Source organism: Callorhinus ursinus, unplaced genomic scaffold (genome assembly GCF_003265705.2).
Source record: "Callorhinus ursinus isolate GAN/ISIS: 27379988/994484 unplaced genomic scaffold, GSC_fseal_2.0 scaffold8, whole genome shotgun sequence".
Classification (NCBI taxonomy): Eukaryota; Metazoa; Chordata; class Mammalia; order Carnivora; family Otariidae; genus Callorhinus; species Callorhinus ursinus.
This window is the reverse complement of record NW_027397070.1, coordinates 59,169,614-59,179,896: the sequence shown is the minus strand read 5'-3', so window position 1 is coordinate 59,179,896 and position 10,283 is coordinate 59,169,614. Positions and strand designations below refer to the sequence as shown.

The 10,283-nt window shown below is 47.5% G+C and overlaps 1 long non-coding RNA gene across 1 annotated transcript; it reads left to right on the top strand.

Moving 5' to 3' along the window:
* Positions 1 to 325: 325 nt before the first annotated feature.
* LOC141373190 (uncharacterized) lies at positions 326 to 8,512 on the top strand. The gene is made up of 3 exons (XR_012378893.1): positions 326 to 385; positions 4,063 to 4,252; positions 8,356 to 8,512. It is a non-coding gene; the product is annotated as an uncharacterized lncRNA (long non-coding RNA).
* Positions 8,513 to 10,283: the final 1,771 nt, after the last annotated feature.

The following is a 10,283-nucleotide window of genomic DNA, read 5'->3' as shown; positions in this document are numbered from 1 at the left end:
ACGACTCCAAAAACTCTTTACCTATTAAAAAAAAAAAAGCAGGATAGCAGTGGTTATGAACTTGGTTATGAACCCACGACAAGTTACTTACCTCCTCTATACTTCACGTTTTTTTTCAGATCCAATATGAAGATAATAACGGTACCTCTCTTATAGGCTTCCTGGGGGTTAAGTGAATTCACTCATGTAATATACTTCAAACAGTGCCCGGCACATAGCAGACACTCCATGAATGCTAGTATTATGATTAAATAATGTATGCTGTGCTTGGCTAACAATTATTTTACTTGATAAATATCACCAGCCCTGGTTGACAGTGGAAGAAGTTGAAGCTCAGGGCTGAGGGAACGTCCTTCACGTCGTGGAGCCATTTTTGGCAGAGGAGGTAATAGAACGCAGGTCTTCGGGTGTGGAGCTCTGCTCTTCCCAATATGTCCAACTGACAGGTGAGGACAGACAGCTAGGCAGGCTTGTAGAAAAGGTGGGACTGATGGGGAATGGATCAGATTGGATCTAGGAATGGATGATAAAGAAGATTCATGTGACAAAAATGACTAGTTGTCTACCAAAATCTATTCTCATCTTCCATGGTGACGGTGTTGAAGATGGACACACGCGGCCTTCTTAGGGACTACATTTCCCATCTTGCCTTGTGGCTGGGGGTGGTGGCCATGTTGAAACGTTCTCCTGAGGGAATGTGAGTAGAAGAAGCGATCCCCTCACAGGCTGGCACCTTAGGACTTGGGGTGTACCTCTTCCATGCTCTTTCCCCTTTTGTGCTTCTCAGACTACCTGTGTTGAAGAACTGGATTTCTACACCACCACACCCTCAATCCACCACCAAACACAGTTGTGTTCTACAATCTTTTCAGTGAGGGGTTTACTAGTTATACATACACTCAGATGTCATGGAAATGTCAAATTGCAGTAAAGTTTCCGAAAGCTTATTCTCAATGTCATGACTCAATTCATGGTATTGCTACCAAGAAGTTTGCGAACTTGAACTTTCTGCAGACCGCACTTTAAGTAGCACTGCTCTTGGGGCTGCAGAGACAAAATGGAAGGTACCAGGGTTCCTGATGGCTGCATGGAAAAGAGTGGCCTGTTGGCCTGGAACATTCAAATCAGACAGTTTCATAAAAGAAGAAATTTACAAATCCATATTCTTAAGCCACTGCATCTTAGGATTGCTTCTTAGGGAGGTGTGTTTTACACTAATACAGATGGGTTATGCCATCTAGTACAAGGAAGAGTGGGCTTTCGCACCAGGCAAAGTGACCCCTCCGATGCCCCTGCTGTATGTAGATAGGCTGGCTCCAGCTGTGGGGACAGTACCACACCTCTACGTGACATTCCTGAGCAAAACTGTCCATATACCAAAGGATGATACAAGAGCCACTCGTTCCCTGTCAGCAGCCCCCTTGCTGGAGGTCCTACAATTTATAGGCTCTTAGTATGCCTTGGAATGATTTGGATCCAAGCAAATCCATGTTCTAGGGCTCAGATGAAATCAGAGGTATTGAAGTGCTTTGAAAAAAGCATGGTAAGCAAAGTTTAGCTCATAAAGCAGCTGGAGACCAGAAACGATTGAGGTAAGGATTTAGGGACCCACAGGCAGATCTCCATGAGCTCTGAGAGACCCTAAGGGCCACTGAGCAGGATCTAACCCTGGAAGTGAGGCCAAAATGCTTCTGATGCCTGGAGTCACACTGTCTCCAGCTGAGCAGCCTCCGGCAGGTGACGTAACATCCTCTCTCTGAAGGAAGATTATTAGGACAACATTGCAGGATCGGTGTGAAGGTCTGGGAGAAGGTGCGTGTGAGAAGACCTGAGTGCTCCTTTGCGTCAGCCAGGACCCGGCAGGAAACAGATGGTACATTCAAGCTGAATGCTTTGAGAGAGTGTAATAAAGAGCAACTTACAAAGGTGTGGCAGGGATGGGGGGCCTAACAAGGGACAGTGAGTACATGGCTAGCAATGGTGTGTACAGGGTGGGGAAGGAGTCGTTACCTCCCCCGGGCCTGAAGGGGAGAGGAGGGGGCAGTTACGAGAATCTAGAAGCCTTGTTCCATCTGGGTGGCATGACAGAGACAACCATCCAACAGAAATGGCAGCCAGCGCCAAGACAGATGCCACCACCGCGGTGGAGTCTCTATAGGGAGTCAGCTGGGGAATATATTCCCTGACCTTACTCTCTTCCCACCCTCCTAAATCCTGCTGCTGCCTCCCACTGGCCAGAGTCTGAAGGAAGGCAGGGGAAAAGGGGGTCCTGATGCCGATCAGCCTCCTGGGCACAGAAGAGGGTGAAGAAGCAGAAGAGGACCCACGGGTTCAGTGACTATATCCCCCCCCCCTCCACCACCATATGATGCTGCCCAACTTGCAGTGCTGGGGTTTTAGTCTGTGGCTGTAACTGTTAACAAGAAGGCCACATGCATCTTCCAAGGCCCCACTTAGCTGAAGATTGGACCTCCTGGATGCCAGGCCTGCGGGTCTGTTCTCACCTCAAGCAGAGTTTGAGCAAATGGTTCTTTCTGTGCTGGCTTCTCACCGCCAGATCCTTTCCCACCCCTTTATTCGTTCTTTTCTGTTGTCCTTGCCTAAGAAACCACCATCTGGCCACAACCTGCCTGAGGAAGGGATTGGTGAGTCGAGGACCTGCGGTAAGGCCCCCGCTGCCTCAAGAGATGATTAGTGGCTGCTTGTCAGCAGATGTAGCTCAGTGGCATTTTAATATCCAAATGCCCCCCACCCCCACGAGGAAGGCTGCGGCCTATTGAAGGCATTTCACACAGAGAGCCGTGATTGCTGCAGCAATAATTTCCTTCAACAGCCATTAAAACACTTCTGAATGTGTTTTTAAAAAGAAAAAGAAGAGGAAAAAAGGGCAGACAGGGATGGGGGGGGCAGGAGTCCTTCCCATTTCCTGGCAAATACCAATGTTCACAGAGTGAACTTTAATTGGATGGGATGTTAATATCAGCACCTTTGTGGTTATTGGCGCCTCGTCAGGGCCCACCTTTCATCCTGAGCTCAGCGTGGAGGTCACACCTGCCCCTGAGACCTCAAGATAAAGAGCAGGCAGAGCCCAGCTCTCCTTGGGGTGCTTCATGCCTGGACTGCCTAGCGGCACCCTCCCATCCAAAGGGATGTTGTCTTCTCAAGTCTTCACGCGTCAGTGAACCTTCTCAGTTCAGCTCCCTCCCTTGGCAGAGTGGCCAGCTCTTGGGCAAGGCCTGGGCTCTGCCTTGTGGCCCACTTACCAAAAGGTAGGCAAAAGCGGGTTGTGGCTTCATTCATTCACTCAACAAATATCTACGGAGGGTCTCCCAGGTGCCAGGAGCCCCAGATGTGGAGGTTGCCCCCGGGAGGGCTTGCAGAATGCTGGCACAGCCCTGACAATGCCCAACCAGAACCAGGATGTGGGTCCAGTGGCTGAGAGAGGGTCCCAGAGACTGGGGCGGGCCTGACCTCACACTTTAACTGCTGGACTATGGAGGCCGGGGCATGCCTGGGGAGAGGTGGAGCAGCTGGGCAGGAGGGGGCCCACGCGGGATAGTGAGTGTTCATCGGTCTGGAAGTATTTCAACATCTTGCCACTTGTCATAGTCCTATGGCTATTTGGCAGCTGAAAACACACACACACACACACACACACACAACCCAGCAATGTCTCCTATATGGAGTTTGCCTCCTTACAAGCAGCAAGAAGCAGTCAGCTTGTCTTTTCTGTGCTTATAGTACGGATATTGTTTTAAAATCTTGCCCCAAGTGAAACCAGCGACCAAAGAGTTAAGGGACTAATTCCCAGCAGGGGACTAGGAAGAGCAGCTGCAACTTTTTACCCAGACATTTTTTGTTTGCTGTTAAATTTCCCTGACTCTCCTTGGGTGAGGTGGACTGGGGGCTTGCTCTCCTATCTCCTCGTGGGGCTGCCTCTGGAATAAACACCTTTCCTTGCTGCATGCTGGATGTCTCGGTGACTGGCTTTGTGTGCATCGGGCAGACGGACTTGGGTTTGGTTGCAAAACTAGCGGCAGCTCCATTTTCTGTGCTTGCTAGGCCTGTGTGGACTCGGTGACAAAACCAGGAGATGAGTTTCAGGCCACCAAGGCACAGGGGCTGTTCAGCAGAACCCGTTCGTCTTCGTTTACCGCAAGACTGAGCAACCTTCTGGCGTGTCCGCACTGTTTGGGCTGGAGGTGCATCTAGACGGCTGTCCCCAGCACCCTGTCACCCCACCCTCAAGGAGGTAAGTGGAGTTCGCCTACATATCTGGGGGCGCGAGACAACTGCTTCAGAAGAAAGACATGTTCTGTCCCCTTTTGTTGCCTCTCTTGGGCCCAAATGATGGGCTATGAGGACATCCAACCACAACATCCTGACATCATCTGCCACACCAAAGGGCTGGCTTTCTCCACTAGGTATTCTTCTAGGCAGAAAGCTCTCATCTGTGGACAGGAAACAGGAATGAGGGTCACGGAGGATGAGTCTAGTGTTGTCCGTGCAAAGTAAGAACCATAATGTGGTTACTGTTGAATCCCATGTCCGTGAAAGGGGTTTTGCCAGCATTTGGTGGAACCGTCCTTCATTAATCAACCCAGGATTTCTGGGCACCCTGTGTTCTGAGGATTACTCATGCTACCAAGAAGGCAGAAATGCCAAGAAACAACAGGAAGGGGGTGGGGGGATGCAGTCCATGGTTTACAAAGATAGAAGCCATGGCATTATTATTATTATTATTATTATTATTATTATTATTTTACAAATGGCCAAAGAGGAGAATAGATGTTGTCTGTGCTCCTCTGGGTTACTCTGAGAACAAGTCTGCCAAGTTTCCTTAAAATCTGTCTGTGTTGATGTGCTTGTAAAAACCAAGTTATAGAACAGCAAATCTAGTATGACTCCATTTGAATAGAAAGAATGATATATACAAGGAATCTGCGCACATACACAGCTGTGTATGTGTATTTCTATACACAGCTGTATAGAAAATGTTGGAAGAATATACACTTTAGTGAATTCCTTCAGACTTCAGAGGCAGAAAAAGCTTTCTTATCTGTGAGACAATGTATGGTGAAACGCATCAGTTTCCCTTTTTCCTTCAGCTGCTGGGAAGCTTAGATTTAAATTTGTATTCTTGTTATAGTCATGGTAGGTTCCTCTGGAGAACAGTGGTTCTCAACCTTGACTGCAAGTTAGAATCACTTGGGCAGCATTAATAAAGGTCAGTGCCCAGGCCACACCCCAGAACAATTAAGTCAGGATCTCTGGGGAATGGGACTCAGAATCTTACTTAAAAAAAAAAAAAAAAAATTTATTTAGAGAGAGCACAAGCAGGGGGAGCAGCAGAGAGAGAGGGAGAAGCAGGCTCCCCGCTGAGCAGGGAGCCCGATATGGGGTTCAATCCCAGGACCCTGGGATCATGACCTGAGCCGAAGGTAGACGCTTAACCGACTGAGCCACCCAGGCATCTCTAGAATCTTACTTTTAAAAAATGCCTGAATGATTCCACTGTGTGGCTCTCGGTAAGCTCCAGCTGGTCTATTTAAATTCTGGCTTTCTCAAGTCAAAAGTAGGGAAAACTGCTCACCTTTATTTACATTTTCCTTGAATCTGATTTTTATTTATGTTTAATTTTTCAATTTGATTTTGTGTATTCTTGTAAATTGCCTCAAGTCCTCTATAGAACAAGATACAGCATAGACAAAAATGATAAACTTGCATTCAAGCCATATGACAACCAGTCCAGAGCTGTGTGATTTCAGTGAGGAGAATATTTTCTGTATGAGTGCACCCACTGGGAAGAGGGAGGGGCCCCAAAACCCCATCGGGCTCCTGGGTGTGGGATGAGTGTGCCCTAAGGAAAAGCCCACATCTCGAATTCCAAGAAAGACACCCTCGGGACTAGTAGCTGCCCTGACAGACACCCTGTTTGTGGATGGGAGCAAGGGGGTGTGGAGAATTCAATTTGGGGGAGGCCAGCAAAGCAAGGTTTATTGAGCAATAGTAAAATGATAGTACAAAGCTCCCAAAGAGGGAAGGGACCTGAGATGGTTGCCGAGAATTCAAATTTTCTTAAGAAATAAGTTCTAGGAATGTGTCAATATATTTTCTTCCTGATTATCTGAGGAAACGTTGGCCTGCTAAATAAGGCTTGTGTGTAGGTCCAAGAGACCAAGAGATCTGACTCCCTCCCGAAGGGACTCTCCTCATCATAATTTGCTAAGATGGGGCTGATTGGGATAATTGCCTCCCACTGCAATCATGGTCACTGTTCTGGGGTGGGAGCCAGGTGGGGCTGGTTCTGGGGTCGGGGAGGAAGGGGCACCTCTGACCCAGAATGCCCCCTTTAGAATGTTCCCCTGTGAGTCAGCCCTTAGTACTCCTTAGCAAGCCAGTCATCTGTGCTAAGTTAGACCTGGAGCAGAGGGCCGGCCAAGAAGGCTGGCTATTGCCTTGAATGCCAGTTGCAAATGTAATGCCCACAGGGCCAGAGAAGCAGAGAAATGTGAGCAAAGCGTTGAGGAATGGGGGGGAAGGGGGAGAGGGGGACTGTGATGGAGTGGCTCAGAGAGCATCTGAGGGACATGCAACCTCAGATTGAAGTGGGGGTTCAGGCAGGGGTGGTTTGAGGGCAGCAAGTAGGGTAGGGGTGCCGAGGGTACAAGGACCAGAGGAGAAAAGACCCCCCGCAGGGAGGCGCTGCCACCAACTAACGGCATCTACTTCGAAATTTTGCCCAAGGGCATTGGTGGCCACCTGACTCGGGTGGACACTTAAAGCTCAGAAGCTTCACACACGGGCATCTTTGGTCACAGGCAAGGGAAGGGAATGTTGGTAAACTGCCCAGCAGCTACTCAGGAAAGTGAAAGACACAGCTCTTGTTAGCCTGGACACTACATCCACATTGTCACGGATTCCCTGAGAGTCCCATCTGGGGTTAGGGGTGCCTCCTTGCCCCCCTGGCATCCAGCTCTCACCTGAGTCCTGGACAAAGTGACCAGAGGTACCTGAAGGAGGTCAGGGCTCACACTGGTGAGAGCAGAAGCTTCCAGAACCCGAGGGACTCATGTTAGCCGGCTTATTGCCCAGGAGACAATACAAGAGGACTTAAAAATAGCATCTTCTATAATTGCTTGAGTCTCTGGGTGTTTAGTAACCACGTCTGGCAGTCTATACCCAAGACGGGCCGGCTGTGGGGAAAGCCATTGTTAAAATAAAATCATTAGCTTAATAGGCTTGATGAAAAGGTTGGCAAGATGGGAATTTCCTCTTGCAATATGTTCTCCACTCAAAACAGTCCCTGAAACCAGTAGGCCATGTTAATATTGACTAAAATGCCCTGATACCTCTAAGTTGTTTTTTTTCCTTCTTAAGGACGTAACAAACATTATCTCCAAAAAGAGCTTTAAGTTCCCAGAATTCACAGCTTCATACAGGGCTATATGTTATTTAACTGCTTTCCTTTCCTTATTATCATTTGTTTTGTTCCCTAGTGAGTATGTGCCCACACTCCACACACGCATGCACTCACACATGCACGCTATGCCATTTTCCAAGGGAAAGGGATGTCTGCTAATGACTTGAAAGCACGGAGTAGTGAAGACAGTTGGCAAGGCTGAGGGCCCAAGAAGATCAAGCCAAGAATAAGCATGCAACCCAAGAGAATTGTGCCCAAGCAAAAAGCACCAGCACTAGGTGAACTGCTACAGAAAGTGTATTGAAAAACAAGTCCTTCCAAAACCTTCCTGCGGTGGATGGAGGTGGCCACAAAATCTCTGCCAGTCTCCCGCTCCCTGCCCCTAACCAAGAGATGGAGTTTATTTTCCTTCCACTGACCCTGGAATCGCTTTAGCCAAGCAAAAGCACTGTGTCAGTCCAGTGCCTGAGTCTGCAGTTGGTCCTTTGTGCTTTCTAGGGGTGCTGAATGGCCAGGTGACAAGTCTGACTTCCCGGCTGGAGACCCATGGTGGGAAGGAGAGGCCCTGAGACTCCATGGAGAGAGAGAGAGAGAGAGAGAGAGAGAGAGAGAGAGAGAGAGAGAGGGGCCCGGTGTTCCAGCACTGAGCATCCAGATGACTCTCGGCTTCAGCTGCCATCTGGCTGCAAACACATGAGAGAGCTCACACATAGGCCACAGAAGAGCCACCTGGTCAACCCAGAGACCTGAGCGAGAGAAAATGATTGTGATTGTTTTAGGCTGCTAATTTGGGTGGTGGTTCATTATGTAGGAAGAGATCACCAAAACCCTGCTCAAGCAGAAACAGAGGACACATTTCCTAAGAGACCATTTTCCGCTGCTGTCTAGCCCATCTGCTCTGATACTGACCATGCCCTTCCTTGGCTTTCTAGGTGTGACCTTTTCTCAGTTGGTGGAATTAGCGGTAGTGAGACAGGAGTCAAGACCCGGGAGGGTCTTGCAAAATTGCCATCTCTTCAGATCAACTGGGCAATGCATCTCAGGGAGGACCACAGGCCATTGGCACGGGCAGCCGTCCAATGAGGGAGCAGGCAGGTAAGGCAGAACACATGGTCCTGGTAAAGAAGGCAAAGGGCGGGGCAGGGGGTGGTGTCTTCGTCAAGCAGGAGAAAGAAAGTGCCAAGTTCTAACCAAACAGGCCCGGAGTGTCTGGGAAGACAGGGGATTGTTTTCCTGTTTTTATAACACCAGTTTGCTGGCCAGTGTCTCAAAATAGAATTCTGTGACCCTAATCCAGTTCCTCCACGGAGGAAAAGGAGAATGGTTTGAACTCACAGTTATGGAGTCAGGTCTTACACATTGGGCATTGGGCCAGGCACTCTCTTGCACACTATCTCCTACACTGCTATGGAGAGACTGGCTCACTCGGGCTGGCTTTTGGTTGCTTGAATCCGAAACTTCTAATTAGAGTTAACGTGAACCTTGAACCTTGTGTTATATTTATTTTAACTTAGCCCCCTTTCAAGATAGAAATAAGGTGGCAAAAATAATACAAAGGAAGCAGGGTAAAAAAATCTATGTGTAGTATTTGTTAGCTTTGGTAGAAGTGGAAATTAGCAACATCAGTGTTTGAACAAGTACATTTCCCCCCAGCAAATATACATGTGCCAAGACGCATTTAAGATATCCTTTCTCCTTGATTTTCTGATTCACATTTCAGCTTGACATCTGAGCAGCTTCAATGTAAGATCACAGTAAACCATTTCCTTCTTATTTAATAAGTCAGGATTTAAGGCCTCGGTTGTATTCGAATACACCAAAAGCTTACAGAAAGAGACAGAGAGAGAGAGAGAGAGAGAGAGAGAGAGAGACTTTTAAGTACTTGGTTATTGTTGATCCATAGAAGAAATCAGCTCCTGTCACTTGCAAGATATATAAAGGGGATGTGAAGGAAGGGTTCATGGTAGGGATGACCTGTTGTTTTCTGTGTCTACTGCTGAGAGATCAAAGGACTTCTCATCACAGAACTATTGGGCACCAGAACCAGCTTGAGTGGTGACGAAATGTTTGTGTGTGTGAGTTTCTTTCTAGAATGGTTTGTGAATGGCAGCATTTGAAGGCAGGAAGGCACAGCTTTGTTATTCTTGCTACACTTATTAATGAGTCACAATTCATTTATTTTTAAAAGTAGCTATAAATAAAGCCAGGGCATGGTTTCAGCACTGTTTAGATTGAAATATTATTTTGCATTTTTTTGGTGAATCACTAGAGCAATTAATAAAATACTCTATATCCACTGGTGCCCATATATTGGCAATGCCCCTCCCCTCAGGATCTCTCTAATATTAAGTATTATACCGTTAGTAGACACTAAGAAATACTGAAATATTTATGTACACACACATAATATTTAAACATATGGAGAAAAAATTCAGGATGCAAATGGGGTGAATTGCCCTATTTTTTTTTATAAGTCTCCCATTTCCCCCTATTCTTGCCAAGTTCACTGAGCAGAGTCTTTCCTTGTCTCACATGACCATACTGCTTTGCCTAATGGAATGTGAACAGTCAAAACCTACACCATCCCTGAGTAGAGGTTTTAAATGTGTTCCTGTGGATTGGCTTGACCACCTGCCCAGCTGTCTGGCACCGTGAGAACAACCCACCCCAGGTAGTGGCTAATCTTTAAGCTTCAGTCTTGACCAAAGATATATGAGGAGTAGACTTGGATTTACCCAAAGCCTAAAGCCAAGCCATGACAGCCAACTCACAAAACTCAAACAAGCGTTTGTTGGAAGGCACTGAGATTTTTGGACTTGTTGCGCAGCATGAACTCAGTTAATTGTTGAGTGATAGAGGA